Raw genomic sequence first — 9,585 nt, forward strand, 5'->3', positions numbered from 1 at the left:
CTGATACTTTTAAATATGATATTAATGATCTTAGTCACTCGGTGCATCCGAAATCGAATTTCCGGCGTGACGATCGAGTCTGTCCCAAATGCGCCCTCGTGCACTCGCGCCAAGGGCCCTATAGGACTGCACTACATGACGTCACCAAAGTGTGGACTCTGAGGAAGTCTACAAGTCCGGAGTGTGCCATTTGGGACAGGGGCTAGCTCTCAAAAATCTCTGCTCCACCCACAGTTTTTCAATGGAATAAAATATAACACACCCAGATCCATTATGCTGTTACACAAGTGTTTTCACATCACTTTTTTTACTGAGCTGTTTGCTTTTACATAAGATCTCTATTACCGTGTTTACGAGGATACTTGCACAGACGGGCATTTCGTTGCTGATTGTGTGTCAACAGCTTAAGTTATAACGTGTGACTGTGATAGAGACGAGAATCAAAAAAACACACTGATGGCAATAATGAGGTCTCTGCAAACCATCTTCTTGTTGGTTGTTCTTTGTCTTACCAACTTTGTTGCAAGTGCAGGTTAGTGCTTTGTGTTTTTACTGTTATGTTTGGGTGATTTGTGTGTTACAAAGCATTGCAGCAGTGTTTACATTCGTTTAGAGTTGACCTTCTCTTTGTCACTTCACAACTAGGGTAATCTATGTAAAGTGTTTGCAGACAGTGATACATTCATTTTTGTTATTTGCATTTGTTAGTGCATCTAAAATGCTTCATGATGGTTAAAATAAGAAAGTCATACAGCTTTGAAATGGTGTGAGGGCACAATGACAGAATTTTACATTAATATATTGACCAAACACAACACATGAAACAAGTACTGGACATTCATGAAAATATTTATTTCTCACTATAATTCTAAAATCTTTCAGTACATCATTGCAATTAGGCTGCATTTTGCACTGGAAATCAGAACGTATTCCAAATCCAATATACAGTAGTACATAAACTTTTGTGGAGATGAGTAAACAACACCTTAGCATCATCTCTTCATATAAAGTAGCTGGGTATGGCCATTTCATCCATATCACTGAGAGAAGAATGTTCTCAAATCGCATATTAATCAAATTTACCAATTTGTTTTACTCAATATATTTATATGAAAACATATAGGAAAATATATTTGGGTAGTTGACATATGCAGTAAAAAAAAAATTTTTTTGTAAAACAGTATTCTGGCCCTCCAACTAATTAAAGTTGTCCGTGGAGTTTAAAAACAGGATATGGTTTCAAACCAGAGGACAACATTTTCAGTGACATCAAGGTCATATGCTTGTAAAAAAATTATGCCTGAGATATTTATTAACAATTGTTTACATTTTCTTTTTAATTTATAAAAGTTGTAATTTATTGAACATCCTTGAGACAGTCACACCATAGGGCAATTTTGAGATTAAGCTCAAGAATTTGAAATAATATAAATAATAATTATATTTAACAAAACAGTTTATATAACAATGGGTCCATGTAAGACAGAGACATTTTAAATTTTAATTAATAAAAAAAAATTGTTATCTTCTGTGAAAATGTCTATTGTCTAAAACCCCATTTATGCAAACTTTTAAAACTAAGGAGTTGAACATTTAAAATTAAAGTGTTTAATGATTGCTTAAGAGTAATGTATCAAAATTCTGTGAGATTAATGATTAAACTAAAAACACCTGATTATGAAAATTACATTAGTGAACAGAATGATAATAATATTTTTTTCTGGCATGACATGCCAGATTAAAATGCAAGAATAATCAGATATAAGTGTAAACATGTCGAAACAGATTTGAGCAACATCAAAGTGAAGGCAAAAAAAAAAAAGTGAGACCAGACACGTGACGGGGATCACAAGAATGAGACTAGACAAGATTTTTACACTATTTTAAGAAATCTTAACTGTTGAAAAACATGCCCAGAAAATAGTCTGCAGGTTCATTTGAAATTGTGCAATAGATGCCATCTCAGTTCTGCTTTCTGAGTATGAATTATAATATGCAATAGCAGACAATCCTCAACCACTGTAAAATATTTTGCAACAAACTCAACTGACTTCTTTCGTATGATTTCATGAGTCTCTTCAGACCTATAGAATTGTACTTGCAGGCTATGAGTTTTTAGAATGCTTGAACTCCTGTCTGAATTTTTTTTCCACAAACTGATCATAAAAAAAAGAACCGTTAATTCTTAGTCTTAATAAGTGCAACCATAATCAAAATAGACTACTCTCTCAATATTCAAATCAAAGTGCAAACAGAAACCAAAATTTTCTTCAAGCATGATACAGAGCTAAGAGATGGTTATAACCACACATCCTATTATAGTGTGCAAACTAATTACAGCCTAGATATTGTATGCAGGAGGGGAAAAAGTATTGTTGGAGGTACTAGACTAATGGGACCAGACACCTAGTCTGTCCACTGCTTAGTCTGTCTAAAAACCTGTGTGGTTGGTGTTGTAAGGACCAATTTTGTCATGCCAGTGGAGGACCCCATTCTGCGTGATTGCGGCATATATTGTAATGTAACCACCACATTGATCCGGGACATTCAAAAGAGCTCTCTGGCCAAATAGGTTTCTCCCTATTATTCTTCCTGCACAACTGCCTTTCATTTTTGTTGAAGACAAAAAAATCACCTATTAATTTTTTATAGTGCTTACAGCTTGATTGTTGAGTTTACCTAAGCGTCTGCACACCTGATGGACGTGTCTGATCAATAGGTTCATATATGTAGTATTTTAGAAAGCAGTGTCTTGAAATGACAAAGAAGTGACATTATGTTAGATTTCTGTGTCTAGTGTAGAGAAGTGTGTGTATTGTTTTGCAAAACAATGTGTGTATTGTTTTGCAAAATGTGTGAGGCTGAGAATGTTCTTATAGTTGTGCAGATCTGGACTGAGGTTTTGTTCTCTGAGTGTAAAGAGCAACACTAGCTGTGTGTTATTTTTAATTTTAGTGTGTAAGCAATCATAAAAAACTAATGTCTGATTTAATTACAACACAGCTCTTACCTGATATGCTGAAATAAGTGAAATTATTCAAAATGCTTGGAAAATACTTGACTTAATGCAGGCATATTAATAATCTACACTGTGCAGGTGATGTCTGAACCAGTGTCAGGAACCCCTGCTGGTTCTATGTTTTCTCTCAAAATCCTTTGTATCAAACTTAACGTCTTAACTTCAGTTTGTTTGGATGCTGTGATCTGATCAAGGCTGTTTCCTTTAACATTTTTAGATGTGATCAAATATAAAGGTGACAATTTCACCATGAAGTTTCCTGCACCTCAGAAAGAAGCACTGGGTGTATTTCTGTACAGCAGAAGTGAGATCAGCCGAGAAGTCTTCTACTACTATTTTAAAACCAAGAAATTAACTGTCCATAAAGACTTTGAAGGACGTGTTGGAGTCAAATATGATGAAAAGACCCTGACAATAGACATCATTAACCTACGACTGACAGACGCTGGGGCTTACTGGTGCACCTGCAATCGTTTGCTGGGGGAATGTACAATGGACGACAAAGGTCCTTTTCTTTTGGTGTATGGTGAGTGTAAATTAATGTTTTGTTTATTGACATGTAATTCTCAGTATTTAATTACAGACAACTTAGAATTTACCATACCTGTATTGATAAGTATGATCTAAGACATATGTTACCATTCAAAAGTGTGGGTTGTATATGTATGTAGGGATCAATTAAGTTAATCAAAAGTATTAATAAAGATATAAAATAGTGATGTTCTTTTGAACTTCCAAATCCAAATTATCATGGTTTTCTAAAATATGAAGCAGAACAACCATTTTGTTTTGTGAGCAGCAAATCTAAAGAATGATTTCTGAAGGATCATGCAACACTAAATATTTCAAATATTATAGTTTTGTATTTTTGATCAAATAAAATCAGCCTTGTTGAGCATTAGAGACTTAATTTAAAACCTAAAATCAGACCCCAAAACTTTTCAATGGTATTGTTTATTTGTATTTTTTATTTTTTTTCTTTGTGCTAAAGGTTCAGTTAGTGAGAAACTACAAAAATAATAAAGAATACATAGTTTTATTGGTGTACTTTACTGTATTTGGGCTTCTCTTTACAGTGCCAGTGGTCAATCTGGCCTCTTCCAAAAGTGTTGATCCAAAGTCTGGTGGCATAAATGAATTAATGATCCTAGTGATGGCTATCACAGCTGGCAGTGTGCTCTTACTGTAACTCCTTGTGTTTGGAGTGTGGCTGGTGCCCAAGGTGAATGTCCGTCTGTCAATCCAAAGGTCATCAGAAACTTACACATATGCAGCCTGGAAAGTGCAGATTTCAAATTTGTCTTTTGCTGTATTTGTATTTACCTTCAGCCATGTTTACACACTTGTCTATGACCAATACTTTTGTATTATACATCAAAGAGGCATTTTCCAACAAATGTGTTTAGAGGTTAATAATCAAGCTGAATTGTTCCTCTCTTTGTCCATAATTAAACAAAAGAAGAGAAAGTAGAAGAAGAGGAGAATAGGTGTAACAATGGAGTGGACAGAGTGTATATGAGACATTCACATAAATATCCCTTATACTTTTTTTTTTTTTTTTTTCGGATAATGCCAAGCTACTGGAAAACCAAATCATCTGGTGTGATATATCAGTGGTGTGCGTGGTGGTGGGCAGTCTTTCTTGATTGCCAACACACTATAACTCATTAATTTGGCCCAATTTTCCAAACCATTCATACAGTTCTCGAAAAAAAGACAAGTTTCCGTAGTACATGTTGTGCACCCTCAAACTCATTACTGTTGAATTTATGTGTAGCCATGTAGTGCTTACATGTACACTATTTTTGCAGAACTGAGAGACTACTGTCTAGGGGAGGCAGAAAAGTTTTTTGTCAGTAGACTAAGAAACTGCTATAACAAACAAGGATACTACCAATACTGTAATGAAATTTGACCGAGGATGCTGAATGAATGAATTTATTCATTTATTTTTTTACAGTTCTTCTCCTTCAGTGGCAATCGCCAATGAGGCTGGATTGAGATGGAGAGAAGATATCACCTTCATGCTCAATGAGGAGGATTCCAATGTCATCAGTAATCGTCATCAGAGTCCTAACAACATAAGAGCACAATCATTATATTTCTCCGTACATAACCATCAATAATGTTAAGCAATTTGAGTTCTGTCTTCACAATGATTATTTACATTTGGTGACAGACTTTTAACATAGGAACAGAAACTTCAAAACAGTTCATGCAAAAATTAAAATCTGCTGTTAATTTTCACATCCTCAGGCCATCCAGCGTGTGAGTTTTTCTTCAGTAGAACCTTAAAAGATTATTAGCTGAAACTGGTCTTTGGTGATTGATATAAAACGGTCAATGGAAACTGTCATTTTTGATGGTTGAAAAAAGCATGCACATGCAAAACAAAATGAATCCCTGTGTATAACCCCTGATCGTACATTGAGGTCTTACGACGAAGTAAAACAATTGGAGAAACATCCACAACCTCTGCAAACGGTCCTGAGTGCATTCACAACAGTCTGAAGCATGAGTTTCCTGTCACAACTGATAATGTTTGCTCAGGAGCAAACTCATGAGCAATCTTCCTGAAGGTAATTACACAAGCAAATGATTTTTCATTTTTATATGGTTGTGGGATCCAAGACAAGTACAAGCAAGTGCCATTTTGATGATGACCAGCACAACACACAATACTTGCTCTCCAGACATTTGTAAACGCATTCATTTTGTTTTGCTAGTTTTTTTATTATTATTTTTATTAATCCAAGTGATGGTATGTCACGGTTGGTAAACCGTGATCTCTGGGTTTTGCACTTTGTGGGTGAAGTCTGTGTGTAACGTGTCAGCTGGCGGCTTTTTTACCGTAAAATTACAGATTATTTTTTACAGTGCATAGTCTACGTGATTTACCTTAATCCATATTTTCGCATTCGACGACGTATAGTCATCTCTGAAACGCCAAACAATGTTGCGATTTCCACAGCCTTTATTCCTCTTATCAGATACGTCTCGATGGTCTCTGCTTGGATGTTTTGACTTGGCCTCCCTGGCAACGGCGTTCTTCTTACTTTTCCACCTGCAGTGCCTCATTACCTCACGCAGGTTTGTCATCGCAACGTTGTTGACCTCGGTGTCTGTATTGTTAAATAACATAAAAGCAAAAGTTAAATACAGGTTATTAAAATAAGTTAAGTTTTCCCCATAATTAGTCTACTTTAAATGTTTTAATTATAGGTTATAGGCTACTTAGAATTATGAACTGAATTCACGAATTCTGTAGATGACAGTATGAATATAGTGATGGTGTGACATCATTACAGATAATGAGTTCAGACGGGAAACACTGCACCTCTCGTTGGTTTCATTTGAATAGGCCTAAATATACAATTATTATTATTATTATTTTTCTATTTAAATGGATTATTTTAAAAGTAGACATGTCCAGCTAGACATGGTTCGTCTGATGCATGAGCCTGGTTCATTTCTGACGTTTCAGAAAGAAGTTAATGTAGACCGAGCTGGCAGAAAGCACATCGTGTTGAGTTTTGTAAGGTTTTCGTGTTATTTAGGGTGTTTTACGATCCAAACTGACGGAGCTGAAGCTCTTTCCCCTGTTTTCGGGATGGAAGGTGTGGATCGGGATCCGCCGATCAGAGAAGTGCAGCAGACTACACTCTACAAGATAAAGCTTCAGTTGCTGTTGTTTGTAATAGCAAATGAAAACATAGGCTACTTGTGAGGTTTTTCTTAAATAAGTATAGAATAAAATTAGTAGGCTAAAAATCCGCATATTTCATGTCATTGTAGATCATATAGGCCTACAGTAAAATTCAAATGTCATTGAATAAATTAATTTCTGTTTGGTCAAAAAAAAATTATATATATATATATATAAAGCTTGCAAGCACCACTAGTATAGAATCCGCGGGATTAATATGCTCTGCTGTCTGCCGCTTCTCTCCTGGTGAAAATGAACTGAGTTTGCGGTTGCCGCTTGTCGTTGCAATACAGAAGGGATGAAAGGGGCGTTTCAGCGCCGCCCACACATTCAAACAAATATTAAAGCATAATCTAGTAGACTAATTATGGGGAAAACTTAACTTATTTTAATATAAATTTTATTATAAATGTGGGGTTGGATTTTTCCCATTTTATTTTTTTTATGAATGGCCTAGAATAAAATAAATAAAAATTAAAATAATTAAAATAATAAAGTTGTCAAGTCTGCTTTGTCAATAACATGCAGCAGCTGGAAAATTATAATATTATTTTTTATTTTATTATTAATTTAATTAATTAATTAATAATTATTGTTATTATTATTTTATCTTGCAAGCATCACTAGCAAATAATCCGCGGGATTAATATGCTCTGCTGTCTGCCGCTTCTCTCCTGGTGAAAATGAACTGAGTTTGCGGTTGCCGCTTGTCGGTGCAATACAGAAGGGATGAAAGGGGCGTTTCAGCGCCGCCCACACATTCAAACAAATATTAAAGCATAATCTCATTTTTTACCCACAAACAAAAATACGAAAAATCCAGCTACATTTTCATTTTGCGTTTCTTAAACAAAACGAAAAAACGAAAATCGAACCGTTTCTCAATTATCTTTATTTATTTTTAAATAGAAAATCAAATGACCAAAAGATACACGGACCCGGACCGTACACGGACCCAGGGGATCTCTGGATAATCTGTAATTCGTGTGGAATTATAAAACAAAAATACCGTTTTTCTGTTTTTTGTTTCAAAACGAAAAAAACAAATAACCGTTTTGGTGGCAGAATCAAAAAACGAAAAACCAATTAAAAACGGCCCGTTTTTCGTTTTTGGCAATCATTTTTATCGTTATTCCTTTTTGATCAAAGAATGAAGAGAGTGTTTGGACTTCAGTCAATTCCTTTTTTGTTTATAAACCAAAAACGGAAGTCACGTGGTCGATTCCTTTTTTGGAAGCGGAAGTAACCGGTAACACTTTCAAAATAAAAGTAACTATAGTTAGCGGTCATTGTAGACTAAACTGGACTATAACGTTTTTTAGTGCAACTAAAGTAGCACTGGGTGTGGAAAAAACAAAACACTTAAGTTAACTAAAACTAATAAAATAATAACTCTGGCTGTTAGGGAGAATTAAACATTTGTAAGACCATTGGTGACCTGTAACTTCAGATTAAGACAAGTGAACTAATTTTTTATGTAGCTTAGGATAGCAGGTAGCCTATTTATTTATAAGTTTCTATTATTTAATTCACATTTTAGTTTTGTAACATATTTATTGCTATGTGGAAGCTCAACCTGCAGAGGTCCCTCTACCTCCTTCTGTGCAACCACTCTTTCTGTGGCGACAACAGGCAACAAGGGTTTGACCTTTTGACTTGTGTTTATATCAAAGAGAAGGCAAGCACTGCTACCAACAGAAGCTAATCACTGAGTTTGAAGGGTGTACAGAACTTCACCTGCCTTCCAGCTCCTCTCTCTATGGCACTATAGCTGCTAAAAACTCTCAGCTTCCACCATCTACTGTTACCCCTTCTGTGTCAAAACAAAACTCTTCCAAAACAAATCTATAAAGTTGTATACTTTTTATTTTCCTTCGCATTTTTCTCCAGTGTAATATACTTATTATGTTAGTAAAGTAGATTAAATATTTTTTATGCAGCTTGTAGTTCTCATTAGTTATGTAGACCTACTTGTGTGTGAAACCTAGCCTTACTCAGTCAAAAATTATCTCTAGCCCTGGGACTTTCAGATCTTTTTTATAGTGCTTTTTTGGGTTTAATTCTGTTTGATGAACCACCAGGGAAAGGCAGTGCTCTGTACTCTTGGTACTTGTGTAAAGTAAAATAAAAGTGAAGTTAAATCATTTAGTTTTGGTACTCTGGTATTACCCTAGTACTCGTGTCAGGGCCTCCCAGAGTTTCCCCAATACCTGGAGGATGTGAGCCTGTGCACTGTGTGCAGGGTTTAAGGACTGATGATAGTAGCAAGACTGGCCCCAGTCACCTACCATCACTCTCTCTCTTCTGGACCGGCAGGACACCACTCCTTCCTCCGGCACCATAAAAGGGCCTTGTTGTCACTTTCAGATATTTACATCATGGTAACATTAATGGTAACATTATTTACATTAATGGTAAGCCACATCTTTGATTTGTGGCACTACTTTTGTGGAATTGGATGATGTCAACTTATGTCTTTAAATACAAATGTACATCATAATGTACAAAGGTACAGTGAAGCAGGGCTCTGCATTGCAACTCTTTCACTTGCATATATGCCCTTAAATGATTTACAAGCATATTGGGTCAGTGAAGACTAAAACCTACTGTAAATGTTATAGTCAAGTCAAGTCATCTTCATTTATATAGCGCTTTTAACAATGTAGATTGTTTCAAAGCAGCTTTACAGAGATTTTTTGTGTCTGGAACAGCACTGTACAACCATGTTTACATTGCATAGGCCTATAAATGAAAAACACATCTTTAGAGGAGGCTTCATTTATTGGGTGATTTTCACATGGTTTTTACTCGTTTTATTAACATAACAAAGTAAATATCATTTGAAGTAATACAATCGTCT

General features: G+C 35.3%; 1 long non-coding RNA gene across 1 annotated transcript; it reads left to right on the plus strand.

The window, feature by feature from the left end:
• Positions 1-237: 237 nt before the first annotated feature.
• On the plus strand, positions 238-5,218 carry LOC132120064 (uncharacterized). Its single transcript, XR_009426186.1, has 4 exons — positions 238-532; positions 3,237-3,545; positions 4,096-4,241; positions 4,980-5,218. It is a non-coding gene; the product is annotated as an uncharacterized LOC132120064 (long non-coding RNA).
• The last annotated feature ends 4,367 nt before the right edge of the window (positions 5,219-9,585 follow it).

The sequence above is a fragment of the Carassius carassius genome, chromosome 1 (genome assembly GCF_963082965.1).
Source record: "Carassius carassius chromosome 1, fCarCar2.1, whole genome shotgun sequence".
Taxonomy (NCBI): Eukaryota; Metazoa; Chordata; class Actinopteri; order Cypriniformes; family Cyprinidae; genus Carassius; species Carassius carassius.